Source organism: Anomaloglossus baeobatrachus (assembly GCF_048569485.1).
Source record: "Anomaloglossus baeobatrachus isolate aAnoBae1 chromosome 9 unlocalized genomic scaffold, aAnoBae1.hap1 SUPER_9_unloc_2, whole genome shotgun sequence".
Taxonomy (NCBI): domain Eukaryota; kingdom Metazoa; phylum Chordata; class Amphibia; order Anura; family Aromobatidae; genus Anomaloglossus; species Anomaloglossus baeobatrachus.
This window is the reverse complement of record NW_027441820.1, coordinates 426,654-447,092: the sequence shown is the minus strand read 5'-3', so window position 1 is coordinate 447,092 and position 20,439 is coordinate 426,654. Positions and strand designations below refer to the sequence as shown.

Here is a 20,439-nt window from a genome sequence, read left to right as displayed (position 1 = left end):
CAAAGGGTGGCAGTGACGGAAAGTCAGGCAACCTGTCCTGTCCGTCTTTTTGTATCGTGAATTGGAAAGACTGCAAGGGGGAGGGGAGTTGCTTGCGCCCTAAAGGAGGAGTTATTCAGATTCATTGCAGTGGGGGGCGGCGGCTGCAAAACGCACCATTCTTCTTGTTTTTGCTCTGCAAAGCAGCCTTTTCAAGGGTTGGCTTGGGTGACAAAATGTCTTCTGTAGGCGTGGGTTTGTCTCCCTCTCGCTCTCTCTCCCTAAGATGTGTCCGGCATAGGCCAGGGTGCCACTCGAGGCCCAAACCAATTCTGGTTATCGCTTCTCGGCCTTTTGGCTAAGATCAAGTGTAGTATCTGTTCTTATCAGTTTAATATCTGATACGTCCCCTATCTGGGGACCATATATTAAATGGATTTTTAGAACAGGGAGATGGAAAAAGAGCTTGCTCTGTCCACTCCACGCATTGACCTGGTATTGCAGTACCTCCAGGACCGGTGCACCCCTTCTTAACCCAGTTTCCAAAAGCAGAACTCAATTCACCTGATTCATATTAGCCCGATTTAATGAATTGGAAGAAAGCATACGTCTTCATATGCACCTCAATTTGGCCCATTCACTTTTCACACTTCCTCCTTTTGTTTTTTATCTTTCACACTTTTGACTTTCTTTATTCATCCAAATAGCAAACTCATCACCACTCAACCTGACCAACTCGGCTATGTCCCGTGCTGCAGTTCTCTGTCTTATCTAGATCATTTGCAATTGAATGGAATAGATCCCTTTTGGACAAAGTGGATTCACCTGCTGCTGCAGTGACCACAGGTGTGATAAGATCTAGAATTGGCATCTGGTGCGATCTCTCCGCTTCCACTCCAAAGAAAGTTACCTGTTTATTCCTATCATGCATTGGTTTTTGGGGTTTTCTTTGAGTAATGATGATCTCTTTAGTAGTCTGTTGGCGCCCTCTCCTGGAGGAATAGTTTGCTTGCTCTTGGACATTCTAAAAGAGAGGTCATGATAGACATTGAGCTTCTGAGCTCAATTGGGGACAGTCATGGGTGATGAATGTTTGCAACCTGCTGCAAAGCCTCATACCGCAATATAAGGAACGTCAAATACTAAGAAAGGGCGGCCTATGAAAGAATTACTACTTTCAATAAGTACACTTAAACGGCTAATTGGGAATAGAAAAACTGTAAAAAGCCCTCTGAGAAAGCCCCCCTCTAACCTTTGATAGTAAGCTTTTCTGTAGTCTGCCTGTTGATGTATTTTCCGTTTGAACTGTGCACAACATGAAGAGACGGAACACTGGCGGCTTGTCACAATGCCCCCGCTGACATCACAATAGCGCTGCTGCCTAGAAAACAAGCTGCGCAGCAGAAGTTGTTCTTTGGGTGGGAGGGTGGGCTAGTGTAAGGAGGGGGCAAGCTCTTTTTTTCCCGGGTGGTAGGGGGATGACAGGAGAAGGGATGCGGGTGGTGAGAAGGGTACAGAGGGCAGGGTTTGGGGGCTGGGAAGGAAAGGGAAAAGATTAGGGTTTGGGGATGATGAAAGGGCTTTCTACGGGTAAGGATGGCAAAGGGTGGCAGTGACGGAAAGTCAGGCAACCTGTCCTGTCCGTCTTTTTGTATCGTGAATTGGAAAGACTGCAAGGGGGAGGGGAGTTGCTTGCGCCCTAAAGGAGGAGTTATTCAGATTCATTGCAGTGGGGGGCGGCGGCTGCAAAACGCACCATTCTTCTTGTTTTTGCTCTGCAAAGCAGCCTTTTCAAGGGTTGGCTTGGGTGACAAAATGTCTTCTGTAGGCGTGGGTTTGTCTCCCTCTCGCTCTCTCTCCCTAAGATGTGTCCGGCATAGGCCAGGGTGCCACTCGAGGCCCAAACCAATTCTGGTTATCGCTTCTCGGCCTTTTGGCTAAGATCAAGTGTAGTATCTGTTCTTATCAGTTTAATATCTGATACGTCCCCTATCTGGGGACCATATATTAAATGGATTTTTAGAACAGGGAGATGGAAAAAGAGCTTGCTCTGTCCACTCCACGCATTGACCTGGTATTGCAGTACCTCCAGGACCGGTGCACCCCTTCTTAACCCAGTTTCCAAAAGCAGAACTCAATTCACCTGATTCATATTAGCCCGATTTAATGAATTGGAAGAAAGCATACGTCTTCATATGCACCTCAATTTGGCCCATTCACTTTTCACACTTCCTCCTTTTGTTTTTTATCTTTCACACTTTTGACTTTCTTTATTCATCCAAATAGCAAACTCATCACCACTCAACCTGACCAACTCGGCTATGTCCCGTGCTGCAGTTCTCTGTCTTATCTAGATCATTTGCAATTGAATGGAATAGATCCCTTTTGGACAAAGTGGATTCACCTGCTGCTGCAGTGACCACAGGTGTGATAAGATCTAGAATTGGCATCTGGTGCGATCTCTCCGCTTCCACTCCAAAGAAAGTTACCTGTTTATTCCTATCATGCATTGGTTTTTGGGGTTTTCTTTGAGTAATGATGATCTCTTTAGTAGTCTGTTGGCGCCCTCTCCTGGAGGAATAGTTTGCTTGCTCTTGGACATTCTAAAAGAGAGGTTATGATAGACATTGAGCTTCTGAGCTCAATTGGGGACAGTCATGGGTGATGAATGTTTGCAACCTGCTGCAAAGCCTCATACCGCAATATAAGGAACGTCAAATACTAAGAAAGGGCGGCCTATGAAAGAATTACTACTTTCAATAAGTACACTTAAACGGCTAATTGGGAATAGAAAAACTGTAAAAAGCCCTCTGAGAAAGCCCCCCTCTAACCTTTGATAGTAAGCTTTTCTGTAGTCTGCCTGTTGATGTATTTTCCGTTTGAACTGTGCACAACATGAAGAGACGGAACACTGGCGGCTTGTCACAATGCCCCCGCTGACATCACAATAGCGCTGCTGCCTAGAAAACAAGCTGCGCAGCAGAAGTTGTTCTTTGGGTGGGAGGGTGGGCTAGTGTAAGGAGGGGGCAAGCTCTTTTTTTCCCGGGTGGTAGGGGGATGACAGGAGAAGGGATGCGGGTGGTGAGAAGGGTACAGAGGGCAGGGTTTGGGGGCTGGGAAGGAAAGGGAAAAGATTAGGGTTTGGGGATGATGAAAGGGCTTTCTACGGGTAAGGATGGCAAAGGGTGGCAGTGACGGAAAGTCAGGCAACCTGTCCTGTCCGTCTTTTTGTATCGTGAATTGGAAAGACTGCAAGGGGGAGGGGAGTTGCTTGCGCCCTAAAGGAGGAGTTATTCAGATTCATTGCAGTGGGGGGCGGCGGCTGCAAAACGCACCATTCTTCTTGTTTTTGCTCTGCAAAGCAGCCTTTTCAAGGGTTGGCTTGGGTGACAAAATGTCTTCTGTAGGCGTGGGTTTGTCTCCCTCTCGCTCTCTCTCCCTAAGATGTGTCCGGCATAGGCCAGGGTGCCACTCGAGGCCCAAACCAATTCTGGTTATCGCTTCTCGGCCTTTTGGCTAAGATCAAGTGTAGTATCTGTTCTTATCAGTTTAATATCTGATACGTCCCCTATCTGGGGACCATATATTAAATGGATTTTTAGAACAGGGAGATGGAAAAAGAGCTTGCTCTGTCCACTCCACGCATTGACCTGGTATTGCAGTACCTCCAGGACCGGTGCACCCCTTCTTAACCCAGTTTCCAAAAGCAGAACTCAATTCACCTGATTCATATTAGCCCGATTTAATGAATTGGAAGAAAGCATACGTCTTCATATGCACCTCAATTTGGCCCATTCACTTTTCACACTTCCTCCTTTTGTTTTTTATCTTTCACACTTTTGACTTTCTTTATTCATCCAAATAGCAAACTCATCACCACTCAACCTGACCAACTCGCCTATGTCCCGTGCTGCAGTTCTCTGTCTTATCTAGATCATTTGCAATTGAATGGAATAGATCCCTTTTGGACAAAGTGGATTCACCTGCTGCTGCAGTGACCACAGGTGTGATAAGATCTAGAATTGGCATCTGGTGCGATCTCTCCGCTTCCACTCCAAAGAAAGTTACCTGTTTATTCCTATCATGCATTGGTTTTTGGGGTTTTCTTTGAGTAATGATGATCTCTTTAGTAGTCTGTTGGCGCCCTCTCCTGGAGGAATAGTTTGCTTGCTCTTGGACATTCTAAAAGAGAGGTCATGATAGACATTGAGCTTCTGAGCTCAATTGGGGACAGTCATGGGTGATGAATGTTTGCAACCTGCTGCAAAGCCTCATACCGCAATATAAGGAACGTCAAATACTAAGAAAGGGCGGCCTATGAAAGAATTACTACTTTCAATAAGTACACTTAAACGGCTAATTGGGAATAGAAAAACTGTAAAAAGCCCTCTGAGAAAGCCCCCCTCTAACCTTTGATAGTAAGCTTTTCTGTAGTCTGCCTGTTGATGTATTTTCCGTTTGAACTGTGCACAACATGAAGAGACGGAACACTGGCGGCTTGTCACAATGCCCCCGCTGACATCACAATAGCGCTGCTGCCTAGAAAACAAGCTGCGCAGCAGAAGTTGTTCTTTGGGTGGGAGGGTGGGCTAGTGTAAGGAGGGGGCAAGCTCTTTTTTTCCCGGGTGGTAGGGGGATGACAGGAGAAGGGATGCGGGTGGTGAGAAGGGTACAGAGGGCAGGGTTTGGGGGCTGGGAAGGAAAGGGAAAAGATTAGGGTTTGGGGATGATGAAAGGGCTTTCTACGGGTAAGGATGGCAAAGGGTGGCAGTGACGGAAAGTCAGGCAACCTGTCCTGTCCGTCTTTTTGTATCGTGAATTGGAAAGACTGCAAGGGGGAGGGGAGTTGCTTGCGCCCTAAAGGAGGAGTTATTCAGATTCATTGCAGTGGGGGGCGGCGGCTGCAAAACGCACCATTCTTCTTGTTTTTGCTCTGCAAAGCAGCCTTTTCAAGGGTTGGCTTGGGTGACAAAATGTCTTCTGTAGGCGTGGGTTTGTCTCCCTCTCGCTCTCTCTCCCTAAGATGTGTCCGGCATAGGCCAGGGTGCCACTCGAGGCCCAAACCAATTCTGGTTATCGCTTCTCGGCCTTTTGGCTAAGATCAAGTGTAGTCCCTTCATTGGGTTTGCCTTGGTCTTGGCTGGGAGGGGCCCGGGCTTGCACAACCGCCGGCCTCGGGGATTGTTGCGCCTTTTGGTGCTTACGTCCCCTTATGGCTGGTGGTTCCTGGGCTCGGGAGGCGATCACCTGCGGCACTGCGCTTTTGTGTGGTGGCCGATGACCGTTTTCTGAAATTTGCGGATGTAATCTCATCTGTTCTTATCAGTTTAATATCTGATACGTCCCCTATCTGGGGACCATATATTAAATGGATTTTTAGAACAGGGAGATGGAAAAAGAGCTTGCTCTGTCCACTCCACGCATTGACCTGGTATTGCAGTACCTCCAGGACCGGTGCACCCCTTCTTAACCCAGTTTCCAAAAGCAGAACTCAATTCACCTGATTCATATTAGCCCGATTTAATGAATTGGAAGAAAGCATACGTCTTCATATGCACCTCAATTTGGCCCATTCACTTTTCACACTTCCTCCTTTTGTTTTTTATCTTTCACACTTTTGACTTTCTTTATTCATCCAAATAGCAAACTCATCACCACTCAACCTGACCAACTCGGCTATGTCCCGTGCTGCAGTTCTCTGTCTTATCTAGATCATTTGCAATTGAATGGAATAGATCCCTTTTGGACAAAGTGGATTCACCTGCTGCTGCAGTGACCACAGGTGTGATAAGATCTAGAATTGGCATCTGGTGCGATCTCTCCGCTTCCACTCCAAAGAAAGTTACCTGTTTATTCCTATCATGCATTGGTTTTTGGGGTTTTCTTTGAGTAATGATGATCTCTTTAGTAGTCTGTTGGCGCCCTCTCCTGGAGGAATAGTTTGCTTGCTCTTGGACATTCTAAAAGAGAGGTCATGATAGACATTGAGCTTCTGAGCTCAATTGGGGACAGTCATGGGTGATGAATGTTTGCAACCTGCTGCAAGGCCTCATACCGCAATATAAGGAACGTCAAATACTAAGAAAGGGCGGCCTATGAAAGAATTACTACTTTCAATAAGTACACTTAAACGGCTAATTGGGAATAGAAAAACTGTAAAAAGCCCTCTGAGAAAGCCCCCCTCTAACCTTTGATAGTAAGCTTTTCTGTAGTCTGCCTGTTGATGTATTTTCCGTTTGAACTGTGCACAACATGAAGAGACGGAACACTGGCGGCTTGTCACAATGCCCCCGCTGACATCACAATAGCGCTGCTGCCTAGAAAACAAGCTGCGCAGCAGAAGTTGTTCTTTGGGTGGGAGGGTGGGCTAGTGTAAGGAGGGGGCAAGCTCTTTTTTTCCCGGGTGGTAGGGGGATGACAGGAGAAGGGATTCGGGTGGTGAGAAGGGTACAGAGGGCAGGGTTTGGGGGCTGGGAAGGAAAGGGAAAAGATTAGGGTTTGGGGATGATGAAAGGGCTTTCTACGGGTAAGGATGGCAAAGGGTGGCAGTGACGGAAAGTCAGGCAACCTGTCCTGTCCGTCTTTTTGTATCGTGAATTGGAAAGACTGCAAGGGGGAGGGGAGTTGCTTGCGCCCTAAAGGAGGAGTTATTCAGATTCATTGCAGTGGGGGGCGGCGGCTGCAAAACGCACCATTCTTCTTGTTTTTGCTCTGCAAAGCAGCCTTTTCAAGGGTTGGCTTGGGTGACAAAATGTCTTCTGTAGGCGTGGGTTTGTCTCCCTCTCGCTCTCTCTCCCTAAGATGTGTCCGGCATAGGCCAGGGTGCCACTCGAGGCCCAAACCAATTCTGGTTATCGCTTCTCGGCCTTTTGGCTAAGATCAAGTGTAGTCCTTTCATTGGGTTTGCCTTGGTCTTGGCTGGGAGGGGCCCGGGCTTGCACAACCGCCGGCCTCGGGGATTGTTGCGCCTTTTGGTGCTTACGTCCCCTTATGGCTGGTGGTTCCTGGGCTCGGGAGGCGATCACCTGCGGCACTGCGCTTTTGTGTGGTGGCCGATGACCGTTTTCTGAAATTTGCGGATGTAATCTCATCTGTTCTTATCAGTTTAATATCTGATACGTCCCCTATCTGGGGACCATATATTAAATGGATTTTTAGAACAGGGAGATGGAAAAAGAGCTTGCTCTGTCCACTCCACGCATTGACCTGGTATTGCAGTACCTCCAGGACCGGTGCACCCCTTCTTAACCCAGTTTCCAAAAGCAGAACTCAATTCACCTGATTCATATTAGCCCGATTTAATGAATTGGAAGAAAGCATACGTCTTCATATGCACCTCAATTTGGCCCATTCACTTTTCACACTTCCTCCTTTTGTTTTTTATCTTTCACACTTTTGACTTTCTTTATTCATCCAAATAGCAAACTCATCACCACTCAACCTGACCAACTCGGCTATGTCCCGTGCTGCAGTTCTCTGTCTTATCTAGATCATTTGCAATTGAATGGAATAGATCCCTTTTGGACAAAGTGGATTCACCTGCTGCTGCAGTGACCACAGGTGTGATAAGATCTAGAATTGGCATCTGGTGCGATCTCTCCGCTTCCACTCCAAAGAAAGTTACCTGTTTATTCCTATCATGCATTGGTTTTTGGGGTTTTCTTTGAGTAATGATGATCTCTTTAGTAGTCTGTTGGCGCCCTCTCCTGGAGGAATAGTTTGCTTGCTCTTGGACATTCTAAAAGAGAGGTCATGATAGACATTGAGCTTCTGAGCTCAATTGGGGACAGTCATGGGTGATGAATGTTTGCAACCTGCTGCAAAGCCTCATACCGCAATATAAGGAACGTCAAATACTAAGAAAGGGCGGCCTATGAAAGAATTACTACTTTCAATAAGTACACTTAAACGGCTAATTGGGAATAGAAAAACTGTAAAAAGCCCTCTGAGAAAGCCCCCCTCTAACCTTTGATAGTAAGCTTTTCTGTAGTCTGCCTGTTGATGTATTTTCCGTTTGAACTGTGCACAACATGAAGAGACGGAACACTGGCGGCTTGTCACAATGCCCCCGCTGACATCACAATAGCGCTGCTGCCTAGAAAACAAGCTGCGCAGCAGAAGTTGTTCTTTGGGTGGGAGGGTGGGCTAGTGTAAGGAGGGGGCAAGCTCTTTTTTTCCCGGGTGGTAGGGGGATGACAGGAGAAGGGATGCGGGTGGTGAGAAGGGTACAGAGGGCAGGGTTTGGGGGCTGGGAAGGAAAGGGAAAAGATTAGGGTTTGGGGATGATGAAAGGGCTTTCTACGGGTAAGGATGGCAAAGGGTGGCAGTGACGGAAAGTCAGGCAACCTGTCCTGTCCGTCTTTTTGTATCGTGAATTGGAAAGACTGCAAGGGGGAGGGGAGTTGCTTGCGCCCTAAAGGAGGAGTTATTCAGATTCATTGCAGTGGGGGGCGGCGGCTGCAAAACGCACCATTCTTCTTGTTTTTGCTCTGCAAAGCAGCCTTTTCAAGGGTTGGCTTGGGTGACAAAATGTCTTCTGTAGGCGTGGGTTTGTCTCCCTCTCGCTCTCTCTCCCTAAGATGTGTCCGGCATAGGCCAGGGTGCCACTCGAGGCCCAAACCAATTCTGGTTATCGCTTCTCGGCCTTTTGGCTAAGATCAAGTGTAGTATCTGTTCTTATCAGTTTAATATCTGATACGTCCCCTATCTGGGGACCATATATTAAATGGATTTTTAGAACAGGGAGATGGAAAAAGAGCTTGCTCTGTCCACTCCACGCATTGACCTGGTATTGCAGTACCTCCAGGACCGGTGCACCCCTTCTTAACCCAGTTTCCAAAAGCAGAACTCAATTCACCTGATTCATATTAGCCCGATTTAATGAATTGGAAGAAAGCATACGTCTTCATATGCACCTCAATTTGGCCCATTCACTTTTCACACTTCCTCCTTTTGTTTTTTATCTTTCACACTTTTGACTTTCTTTATTCATCCAAATAGCAAACTCATCACCACTCAACCTGACCAACTCGGCTATGTCCCGTGCTGCAGTTCTCTGTCTTATCTAGATCATTTGCAATTGAATGGAATAGATCCCTTTTGGACAAAGTGGATTCACCTGCTGCTGCAGTGACCACAGGTGTGATAAGATCTAGAATTGGCATCTGGTGCGATCTCTCCGCTTCCACTCCAAAGAAAGTTACCTGTTTATTCCTATCATGCATTGGTTTTTGGGGTTTTCTTTGAGTAATGATGATCTCTTTAGTAGTCTGTTGGCGCCCTCTCCTGGAGGAATAGTTTGCTTGCTCTTGGACATTCTAAAAGAGAGGTCATGATAGACATTGAGCTTCTGAGCTCAATTGGGGACAGTCATGGGTGATGAATGTTTGCAACCTGCTGCAAAGCCTCATACCGCAATATAAGGAACGTCAAATACTAAGAAAGGGCGGCCTATGAAAGAATTACTACTTTCAATAAGTACACTTAAACGGCTAATTGGGAATAGAAAAACTGTAAAAAGCCCTCTGAGAAAGCCCCCCTCTAACCTTTGATAGTAAGCTTTTCTGTAGTCTGCCTGTTGATGTATTTTCCGTTTGAACTGTGCACAACATGAAGAGACGGAACACTGGCGGCTTGTCACAATGCCCCCGCTGACATCACAATAGCGCTGCTGCCTAGAAAACAAGCTGCGCAGCAGAAGTTGTTCTTTGGGTGGGAGGGTGGGCTAGTGTAAGGAGGGGGCAAGCTCTTTTTTTCCCGGGTGGTAGGGGGATGACAGGAGAAGGGATGCGGGTGGTGAGAAGGGTACAGAGGGCAGGGTTTGGGGGCTGGGAAGGAAAGGGAAAAGATTAGGGTTTGGGAATGATGAAAGGGCTTTCTACGGGTAAGGATGGCAAAGGGTGGCAGTGACGGAAAGTCAGGCAACCTGTCCTGTCCGTCTTTTTGTATCGTGAATTGGAAAGACTGCAAGGGGGAGGGGAGTTGCTTGCGCCCTAAAGGAGGAGTTATTCAGATTCATTGCAGTGGGGGGCGGCGGCTGCAAAACGCACCATTCTTCTTGTTTTTGCTCTGCAAAGCAGCCTTTTCAAGGGTTGGCTTGGGTGACAAAATGTCTTCTGTAGGCGTGGGTTTGTCTCCCTCTCGCTCTCTCTCCCTAAGATGTGTCCGGCATAGGCCAGGGTGCCACTCGAGGCCCAAACCAATTCTGGTTATCGCTTCTCGGCCTTTTGGCTAAGATCAAGTGTAGTGTTGTTCGAAGAGGTGGTTTAAGCTCCAGGCCACCTTAGTACAATGATACAATGCACACTGGAAGGTTGCGCTTGCTAGTACTCTGGGTGGATAGTATATTCATCTAGAGGAAAACATGGCCCTACCAGGATCGAGGCTATTAGACTGAGTAAGGGTGGGGGGCTATGGTACAACGTGCCCCAGGACTGACGACCCTGGAGTGAGTCTGAGCTTGCTGGCTTGGGACCCCGGCAAGCCTTGGGCTCTGTAGCACACCGTACCTTGCCTTTTCATACTTTTTGAGCATATTACCCTATCCCGGCCTTCTGGCTAGGAAGGGAAATTTTTATAATCCCGGTCGGAGGTCTGGTCAGCTTTGGGCTGAGAAACTAACACCCGGTTGGAGGTCTGGGTCAGCTTCGGCTGAGAAACCAACACCCGGTTGGAGGTCTGGGTCAGCTTCGGCTGAGAAACCAACACCCGGTTGGAGGTCCGGTTAGCCTTGGGCTGAGAAACCAACACCGGTTGACGGTCCGGGCAGTTTCGGCTGCGAAACCAACAACTAGTAGCTCTCTACTCCACTTGGGTAAGATGCCTGGGTGGACGCTGGGAGCAACGACAAGGCTCAACCAGGCTTCGGCTTGGGAGAGCACCGAAGATCCCTGACCCTTGCTGTGGCCTTCTGGCTCGGAGGGACGGGGTTGATTTTTGGGGACCCTCTCCTCACGGTGGGGTCCACACGAATCCTAGCCTTTGCACTGTTTTTGGTGTGACTTCGGTCATGCATTTTTTGTGGTGCTTTGGAAAGCTTCATTAAATCAAATCTGTTCTTATCAGTTTAATATCTGATACGTCCCCTATCTGGGGACCATATATTAAATGGATTTTTAGAACAGGGAGATGGAAAAAGAGCTTGCTCTGTCCACTCCACGCATTGACCTGGTATTGCAGTACCTCCAGGACCGGTGCACCCCTTCTTAACCCAGTTTCCAAAAGCAGAACTCAATTCACCTGATTCATATTAGCCCGATTTAATGAATTGGAAGAAAGCATACGTCTTCATATGCACCTCAATTTGGCCCATTCACTTTTCACACTTCCTCCTTTTGTTTTTTATCTTTCACACTTTTGACTTTCTTTATTCATCCAAATAGCAAACTCATCACCACTCAACCTGACCAACTCGGCTATGTCCCGTGCTGCAGTTCTCTGTCTTATCTAGATCATTTGCAATTGAATGGAATAGATCCCTTTTGGACAAAGTGGATTCACCTGCTGCTGCAGTGACCACAGGTGTGATAACATCTAGAATTGGCATCTGGTGCGATCTCTCCGCTTCCACTCCAAAGAAAGTTACCTGTTTATTCCTATCATGCATTGGTTTTTGGGGTTTTCTTTGAGTAATGATGATCTCTTTAGTAGTCTGTTGGCGCCCTCTCCTGGAGGAATAGTTTGCTTGCTCTTGGACATTCTAAAAGAGAGGTCATGATAGACATTGAGCTTCTGAGCTCAATTGGGGACAGTCATGGGTGATGAATGTTTGCAACCTGCTGCAAAGCCTCATACCGCAATATAAGGAACGTCAAATACTAAGAAAGGGCGGCCTATGAAAGAATTACTACTTTCAATAAGTACACTTAAACGGCTAATTGGGAATAGAAAAACTGTAAAAAGCCCTCTGAGAAAGCCCCCCTCTAACCTTTGATAGTAAGCTTTTCTGTAGTCTGCCTGTTGATGTATTTTCCGTTTGAACTGTGCACAACATGAAGAGACGGAACACTGGCGGCTTGTCACAATGCCCCCGCTGACATCACAATAGCGCTGCTGCCTAGAAAACAAGCTACGCAGCAGAAGTTGTTCTTTGGGTGGGAGGGTGGGCTAGTGTAAGGAGGGGGCAAGCTCTTTTTTTCCCGGGTGGTAGGGGGATGACAGGAGAAGGGATGCGGGTGGTGAGAAGGGTACAGAGGGCAGGGTTTGGGGGCTGGGAAGGAAAGGGAAAAGATTAGGGTTTGGGGATGATGAAAGGGCTTTCTACGGGTAAGGATGGCAAAGGGTGGCAGTGACGGAAAGTCAGGCAACCTGTCCTGTCCGTCTTTTTGTATCGTGAATTGGAAAGACTGCAAGGGGGAGGGGAGTTGCTTGCGCCCTAAAGGAGGAGTTATTCAGATTCATTGCAGTGGGGGGCGGCGGCTGCAAAACGCACCATTCTTCTTGTTTTTGCTCTGCAAAGCAGCCTTTTCAAGGGTTGGCTTGGGTGACAAAATGTCTTCTGTAGGCGTGGGTTTGTCTCCCTCTCGCTCTCTCTCCCTAAGATGTGTCCGGCATAGGCCAGGGTGCCACTCGAGGCCCAAACCAATTCTGGTTATCGCTTCTCGGCCTTTTGGCTAAGATCAAGTGTAGTATCTGTTCTTATCAGTTTAATATCTGATACGTCCCCTATCTGGGGACCATATATTAAATGGATTTTTAGAACAGGGAGATGGAAAAAGAGCTTGCTCTGTCCACTCCACGCATTGACCTGGTATTGCAGTACCTCCAGGACCGGTGCACCCCTTCTTAACCCAGTTTCCAAAAGCAGAACTCAATTCACCTGATTCATATTAGCCCGATTTAATGAATTGGAAGAAAGCATACGTCTTCATATGCACCTCAATTTGGCCCATTCACTTTTCACACTTCCTCCTTTTGTTTTTTATCTTTCACACTTTTGACTTTCTTTATTCATCCAAATAGCAAACTCATCACCACTCAACCTGACCAACTCGGCTATGTCCCGTGCTGCAGTTCTCTGTCTTATCTAGATCATTTGCAATTGAATGGAATAGATCCCTTTTGGACAAAGTGGATTCACCTGCTGCTGCAGTGACCACAGGTGTGATAAGATCTAGAATTGGCATCTGGTGCGATCTCTCCGCTTCCACTCCAAAGAAAGTTACCTGTTTATTCCTATCATGCATTGGTTTTTGGGGTTTTCTTTGAGTAATGATGATCTCTTTAGTAGTCTGTTGGCGCCCTCTCCTGGAGGAATAGTTTGCTTGCTCTTGGACATTCTAAAAGAGAGGTCATGATAGACATTGAGCTTCTGAGCTCAATTGGGGACAGTCATGGGTGATGAATGTTTGCAACCTGCTGCAAAGCCTCATACCGCAATATAAGGAACGTCAAATACTAAGAAAGGGCGGCCTATGAAAGAATTACTACTTTCAATAAGTACACTTAAACGGCTAATTGGGAATAGAAAAACTGTAAAAAGCCCTCTGAGAAAGCCCCCCTCTAACCTTTGATAGTAAGCTTTTCTGTAGTCTGCCTGTTGATGTATTTTCCGTTTGAACTGTGCACAACATGAAGAGACGGAACACTGGCGGCTTGTCACAATGCCCCCGCTGACATCACAATAGCGCTGCTGCCTAGAAAACAAGCTGCGCAGCAGAAGTTGTTCTTTGGGTGGGAGGGTGGGCTAGTGTAAGGAGGGGGCAAGCTCTTTTTTTCCCGGGTGGTAGGGGGATGACAGGAGAAGGGATGCGGGTGGTGAGAAGGGTACAGAGGGCAGGGTTTGGGGGCTGGGAAGGAAAGGGAAAAGATTAGGGTTTGGGGATGATGAAAGGGCTTTCTACGGGTAAGGATGGCAAAGGGTGGCAGTGACGGAAAGTCAGGCAACCTGTCCTGTCCGTCTTTTTGTATCGTGAATTGGAAAGACTGCAAGGGGGAGGGGAGTTGCTTGCGCCCTAAAGGAGGAGTTATTCAGATTCATTGCAGTGGGGGGCGGCGGCTGCAAAACGCACCATTCTTCTTGTTTTTGCTCTGCAAAGCAGCCTTTTCAAGGGTTGGCTTGGGTGACAAAATGTCTTCTGTAGGCGTGGGTTTGTCTCCCTCTCGCTCTCTCTCCCTAAGATGTGTCCGGCATAGGCCAGGGTGCCACTCGAGGCCCAAACCAATTCTGGTTATCGCTTCTCGGCCTTTTGGCTAAGATCAAGTGTAGTATCTGTTCTTATCAGTTTAATATCTGATACGTCCCCTATCTGGGGACCATATATTAAATGGATTTTTAGAACAGGGAGATGGAAAAAGAGCTTGCTCTGTCCACTCCACGCATTGACCTGGTATTGCAGTACCTCCAGGACCGGTGCACCCCTTCTTAACCCAGTTTCCAAAAGCAGAACTCAATTCACCTGATTCATATTAGCCCGATTTAATGAATTGGAAGAAAGCATACGTCTTCATATGCACCTCAATTTGGCCCATTCACTTTTCACACTTCCTCCTTTTGTTTTTTATCTTTCACACTTTTGACTTTCTTTATTCATCCAAATAGCAAACTCATCACCACTCAACCTGACCAACTCGGCTATGTCCCGTGCTGCAGTTCTCTGTCTTATCTAGATCATTTGCAATTGAATGGAATAGATCCCTTTTGGACAAAGTGGATTCACCTGCTGCTGCAGTGACCACAGGTGTGATAAGATCTAGAATTGGCATCTGGTGCGATCTCTCCGCTTCCACTCCAAAGAAAGTTACCTGTTTATTCCTATCATGCATTGGTTTTTGGGGTTTTCTTTGAGTAATGATGATCTCTTTAGTAGTCTGTTGGCGCCCTCTCCTGGAGGAATAGTTTGCTTGCTCTTGGACATTCTAAAAGAGAGGTCATGATAGACATTGAGCTTCTGAGCTCAATTGGGGACAGTCATGGGTGATGAATGTTTGCAACCTGCTGCAAAGCCTCATACCGCAATATAAGGAACGTCAAATACTAAGAAAGGGCGGCCTATGAAAGAATTACTACTTTCAATAAGTACACTTAAACGGCTAATTGGGAATAGAAAAACTGTAAAAAGCCCTCTGAGAAAGCCCCCCTCTAACCTTTGATAGTAAGCTTTTCTGTAGTCTGCCTGTTGATGTATTTTCCGTTTGAACTGTGCACAACATGAAGAGACGGAACACTGGCGGCTTGTCACAATGCCCCCGCTGACATCACAATAGCGCTGCTGCCTAGAAAACAAGCTGCGCAGCAGAAGTTGTTCTTTGGGTGGGAGGGTGGGCTAGTGTAAGGAGGGGGCAAGCTCTTTTTTTCCCGGGTGGTAGGGGGATGACAGGAGAAGGGATGCGGGTGGTGAGAAGGGTACAGAGGGCAGGGTTTGGGGGCTGGGAAGGAAAGGGAAAAGATTAGGGTTTGGGGATGATGAAAGGGCTTTCTACGGGTAAGGATGGCAAAGGGTGGCAGTGACGGAAAGTCAGGCAACCTGTCCTGTCCGTCTTTTTGTATCGTGAATTGGAAAGACTGCAAGGGGGAGGGGAGTTGCTTGCGCCCTAAAGGAGGAGTTATTCAGATTCATTGCAGTGGGGGGCGGCGGCTGCAAAACGCACCATTCTTCTTGTTTTTGCTCTGCAAAGCAGCCTTTTCAAGGGTTGGCTTGGGTGACAAAATGTCTTCTGTAGGCGTGGGTTTGTCTCCCTCTCGCTCTCTCTCCCTAAGATGTGTCCGGCATAGGCCAGGGTGCCACTCGAGGCCCAAACCAATTCTGGTTATCGCTTCTCGGCCTTTTGGCTAAGATCAAGTGTAGTGTTGTTCGAAGAGGTGGTTTAAGCTCCAGGCCACCTTAGTACAATGATACAATGCACACTGGAAGGTTGCGCTTGCTAGTACTCTGGGTGGATAGTATATTCATCTAGTGGAAAACATGGCCCTACCAGGATCGAGGCTATTAGACTGAGTAAGGATGGGGGGCTATGGTACAACGTGCCCCAGGACTGACGACCCTGGAGTGAGTCTGAGCTTGCTGGCTTGGGACCCCGGCAAGCCTTGGGCTCTGTAGCACACCGTACCTTGCCTTTTCATACTTTTTGAGCATATTACCCTATCCCGGCCTTCTGGCTAGGAAGGGAAATTTTTATAATCCCGGACGGAGGTCTGGTCAGCTTTGGGCTGAGAAACTAACACCCGGTTGGAGGTCCGGGTCAGCTTCGGCTGAGAAACCAACACCCGGTTGGAGGTCTGGGTCAGCTTCGGCTGAGAAACCAACACCCGGTTGGAGGTCCGGTTAGCCTTGGGCTGAGAAACCAACACCGGTTGACGGTCCGGGCAGTTTCGGCTGCGAAACCAACAACTAGTAGCTCTCTACTCCACTTGGGTAAGATGCCTGGGTGGACGCTGGGAGCAACGACAAGGCTCAACCAGGCTTCGGCTTGGGGGAGCACCGAAGATCCCTGACCCTTGCTGTGGCCTTCTGGCTCGGAGGGACGGGGTTGATTTTTGGGGACCCTCTCCTCACGGTGGGGTCCACACGAATCCTAGCCTTTGCACTGTTTTTGGTGTGACTTCGGTCATGCATTTTTTGTGGTGCTTTGGAAAGCTTCATTAAATCAAAATCTGTTCTTATCAGTTTAATATCTGATACGTCCCCTATCTGGGGACCATATATTAAATGGATTTTTAGAACAGGGAGATGGAAAAAGAGCTTGCTCTGTCCACTCCACGCATTGACCTGGTATTGCAGTACCTCCAGGACCGGTGCACCCCTTCTTAACCCAGTTTCCAAAAGCAGAACTCAATTCACCTGATTCATATTAGCCCGATTTAATGAATTGGAAGAAAGCATACGTCTTCATATGCACCTCAATTTGGCCCATTCACTTTTCACACTTCCTCCTTTTGTTTTTTATCTTTCACACTTTTGACTTTCTTTATTCATCCAAATAGCAAACTCATCACCACTCAACCTGACCAACTCGGCTATGTCCCGTGCTGCAGTTCTCTGTCTTATCTAGATCATTTGCAATTGAATGGAATAGATCCCTTTTGGACAAAGTGGATTCACCTGCTGCTGCAGTGACCACAGGTGTGATAAGATCTAGAATTGGCATCTGGTGCGATCTCTCCGCTTCCACTCCAAAGAAAGTTACCTGTTTATTCCTATCATGCATTGGTTTTTGGGGTTTTCTTTGAGTAATGATGATCTCTTTAGTAGTCTGTTGGCGCCCTCTCCTGGAGGAATAGTTTGCTTGCTCTTGGACATTCTAAAAGAGAGGTCATGATAGACATTGAGCTTCTGAGCTCAATTGGGGACAGTCATGGGTGATGAATGTTTGCAACCTGCTGCAAAGCCTCATACCGCAATATAAGGAACGTCAAATACTAAGAAAGGGCGGCCTATGAAAGAATTACTACTTTCAATAAGTACACTTAAACGGCTAATTGGGAATAGAAAAACTGTAAAAAGCCCTCTGAGAAAGCCCCCCTCTAACCTTTGATAGTAAGCTTTTCTGTAGTCTGCCTGTTGATGTATTTTCCGTTTGAACTGTGCACAACATGAAGAGACGGAACACTGGCGGCTTGTCACAATGCCCCCGCTGACATCACAATAGCGCTGCTGCCTAGAAAACAAGCTGCGCAGCAGAAGTTGTTCTTTGGGTGGGAGGGTGGGCTAGTGTAAGGAGGGGGCAAGCTCTTTTTTTCCCGGGTGGTAGGGGGATGACAGGAGAAGGGATGCGGGTGGTGAGAAGGGTACAGAGGGCAGGGTTTGGGGGCTGGGAAGGAAAGGGAAAAGATTAGGGTTTGGGGATGATGAAAGGGCTTTCTACGGGTAAGGATGGCAAAGGGTGGCAGTGACGGAAAGTCAGGCAACCTGTCCTGTCCGTCTTTTTGTATCGTGAATTGGAAAGACTGCAAGGGGGAGGGGAGTTGCTTGCGCCCTAAAGGAGGAGTTATTCAGATTCATTGCAGTGGGGGGCGGCGGCTGCAAAACGCACCATTCTTCTTGTTTTTGCTCTGCAAAGCAGCCTTTTCAAGGGTTGGCTTGGGTGACAAAATGTCTTCTGTAGGCGTGGGTTTGTCTCCCTCTCGCTCTCTCTCCCTAAGATGTGTCCGGCATAGGCCAGGGTGCCACTCGAGGCCCAAACCAATTCTGGTTATCGCTTCTCGGCCTTTTGGCTAAGATCAAGTGTAGTATCTGTTCTTATCAGAACAAACTGAGCTAGCTACACTTGACGAGATACGATCAGGGAGACGAGCTCCGAAGCCCAGCCGAGACCGGAAGAGGGAGATCGGACGGAAGAAGAGCTTGGCAGAAAGAAGCAAGAAGACGAAGGCTCGGAGAAGACTTGGGGAGACCAGAGGAACTTCGAGGAGGAACACAGCGGGAGAAGACACCCGGAGAAGAATCCAAGATCCAGCTCCGGGAACTCAAGCAGGAACCAGCCATGGCAAGCAAGCCAGAGAAGGCAGCCAAGAAGGCTCAGGACCCAGGGACCTCCAGGAAGGCTCATCCAGAGGCTTCTTCGGCCCAAGAGGCCCCTACCTCCGACGCCAGCCAGCCGGAGGGAGCCCGGACGCCGCCTGAAAAGGCTCCAACCCTGGAGCCTTGGATGCGGCAGACGGTCGCCCTGAAGCTAAAGGCGGTGGATGGTAGGTTGCCGGACATGTCCAGCGACGTGTTCTGCAAGAAGATGATTCTGGATCAGGGCTTCTCCAGGGCGGAAACCCTGAGTGTCCAGACCTTCATGACTGGCATTTTTCTGGTAACCTTTGCCACGGTGAATGCCTGCAGGAGATACTGGGAGGCGATGAACGCAGCGATGCCGGACTCCCCTTTTCATTCTTTTTTAGGATCCTGTCCTATACAGAGGGATGAGAAGAGGATCACGGTCTCCATGCGGAACCCGCACACCCCAGGAAGAGACATCTCCACGTTCCTGGGACGTCTCTGCACGGTGGTGAGGGAGCCATCCCACATCCTTAACGGCAACGGATTCTGGACGGGTAAGTGGTCAGTAACTGTTCGACTCTACAGGGAACCAGCATCCGAGGATGGTCTCCAGCACCTGCCCCCGACATTCTCTCTGGGAAACTCCTTTGGTCTCATCTACTACCCGGACATGCCACACAACTGCAGGAAATGTGGCGGGAAAGGGCATTCTATGAAGACCTGCAAGGAGGACGCCTGCAGGGTTTGCCGGGTGACGGGACACAGCTCCAAGGACTGCCCAAAGAAGAAGACTTGCAACCTATGTGGACAGGCGGACCACCTTTACAAGGACTGCCCACAGCGGGAGAAATCCTGGGCAAGGGTTGCCGCGGTGACCCAGTATCGGGTAGTCACAGCTTCGTCGACCAAGGCAGCTACGACCAAGGCCACAGAGGCCAAGGACAAGGCGGCCAAGAACCCGGCGACCGTGGCTCCAGCCGATGCCCCAGCAGCCACGGAGTCCAGGAAAAAGGGTAAGAAAACTGTTGCCCCCTCCCTGGTCCCCCCCCCTGTCACCCCTGTCCAAACCCCTCCCCCCCCGGCCAACCCTACTGAGGATTCCACTACCTCCACCTCATTTCCCTACTCCTCAGTTGGTCTCCTCACCCCCCCCCCAAAGCCCACTCTCCCTCCCCAGACCATGAGAGCAGAGGACCTCAGCACTCTTGCACTTTTCACCGAGGAGGATTTTCCAGCTCTTGTCTCCTCAGGTACAGGCCAAAGGAAAAGGAAGGTGGAAGATAGTCCTGTCGCAGAACCTTCCAAGCTGTTCATTGTGGATCCCAATCCACCCCAGGAAGAGGAGGATGGCCTCCTCCCAGAACCGGACGTGTTGGAGCAGATGGTGGAGTCCCTTGTGGCCGAAGAAGAAATGGAGGAGTCGGAAGCCACGGAGGCACCATCCCTGCTCGATCAGCTAGAAGAAGAGGGTCTGCTGGAGATACCCTTACCAGCAGGTGCCAAAGAGGAAGAACCGCCCGACCGGAGTGGTAACTAAGGCACACCGCCTGCGCTAACTTTCTCTTTCCTCCAATGACTGCTAACATTAACACCTTTTCCATTAATGTTAGGAGCATCAGAGACAAGTTCCGACGCCAGACAATTTTTGCGTTCCTTAACACTCAGTCTAGTGATGTATTTTTCCTGCAGGAATGCTCCCTTCCCTCCTCTAGGTCCTTCAACCATCTGGCCAGGGAGTGGACCCATGGCCCATCCTACTGGTCCGGCGGAGGCGACTGTAGGTCCGCGGGGGTCGCCGTGCTGATCAGGGGAAGCGCCTTCACATTGGACTCTGTTCAGGAAATCGTCTGCGGCAGGTTACTGCTCGTGGATGGCACCTGGGCGGGAGAACCTGTCAGGTTCATCAATGTGTACGCTTCTCCTGTGAAGAGCGATCGACTGGAGCTCCTCCAAGCCCTGCGCCCTCAGCTCGCTACCGCCAGGACGGTAGTGATGGCCGGGGATTTCAACTGCCCGATTGAGGAGGATGGACGCA

General features: G+C 48.7%; 10 non-coding genes and 1 pseudogene across 10 annotated transcripts; all 11 read left to right on the top strand.

Annotated features, from left to right (window-relative positions):
* The first annotated feature begins 317 nt into the window (after positions 1–317).
* Positions 318–508, top strand: LOC142259476 (U2 spliceosomal RNA). The gene has a single exon (XR_012727964.1). It is a non-coding gene; the product is annotated as a U2 spliceosomal RNA (small nuclear RNA).
* Positions 509–1,896: 1,388 nt separating this feature from the next.
* Positions 1,897–2,087, top strand: LOC142259474 (U2 spliceosomal RNA). Its single transcript, XR_012727962.1, has one exon. It is a non-coding gene; the product is annotated as a U2 spliceosomal RNA (small nuclear RNA).
* Positions 2,088–3,475: 1,388 nt separating this feature from the next.
* On the top strand, positions 3,476–3,666 carry LOC142259473 (U2 spliceosomal RNA). The gene has a single exon (XR_012727961.1). It is a non-coding gene; the product is annotated as a U2 spliceosomal RNA (small nuclear RNA).
* Positions 3,667–5,259: 1,593 nt separating this feature from the next.
* On the top strand, positions 5,260–5,444 carry LOC142259654 (U2 spliceosomal RNA). The gene has a single exon (XR_012728106.1). It is a non-coding gene; the product is annotated as a U2 spliceosomal RNA (small nuclear RNA).
* Positions 5,445–7,037: 1,593 nt separating this feature from the next.
* On the top strand, positions 7,038–7,222 carry LOC142259653 (U2 spliceosomal RNA). Its single transcript, XR_012728105.1, has one exon. It is a non-coding gene; the product is annotated as a U2 spliceosomal RNA (small nuclear RNA).
* Positions 7,223–8,610: 1,388 nt separating this feature from the next.
* On the top strand, positions 8,611–8,801 carry LOC142259472 (U2 spliceosomal RNA). The gene has a single exon (XR_012727960.1). It is a non-coding gene; the product is annotated as a U2 spliceosomal RNA (small nuclear RNA).
* A 2,186-nt stretch (positions 8,802–10,987) lies between these two features.
* LOC142259629 (U2 spliceosomal RNA) lies at positions 10,988–11,182 on the top strand. The gene has a single exon (XR_012728084.1). It is a non-coding gene; the product is annotated as a U2 spliceosomal RNA (small nuclear RNA).
* A 1,388-nt stretch (positions 11,183–12,570) lies between these two features.
* Positions 12,571–12,761, top strand: LOC142259471 (U2 spliceosomal RNA). The gene has a single exon (XR_012727959.1). It is a non-coding gene; the product is annotated as a U2 spliceosomal RNA (small nuclear RNA).
* A 1,388-nt stretch (positions 12,762–14,149) lies between these two features.
* Positions 14,150–14,340, top strand: LOC142259470 (U2 spliceosomal RNA). Its single transcript, XR_012727958.1, has one exon. It is a non-coding gene; the product is annotated as a U2 spliceosomal RNA (small nuclear RNA).
* A 2,186-nt stretch (positions 14,341–16,526) lies between these two features.
* On the top strand, positions 16,527–16,722 carry LOC142259600 (U2 spliceosomal RNA). The gene has a single exon (XR_012728059.1). It is a non-coding gene; the product is annotated as a U2 spliceosomal RNA (small nuclear RNA).
* Positions 16,723–18,110: 1,388 nt separating this feature from the next.
* LOC142259687 (U2 spliceosomal RNA) lies at positions 18,111–18,200 on the top strand (annotated as a pseudogene).
* Positions 18,201–20,439: the final 2,239 nt, after the last annotated feature.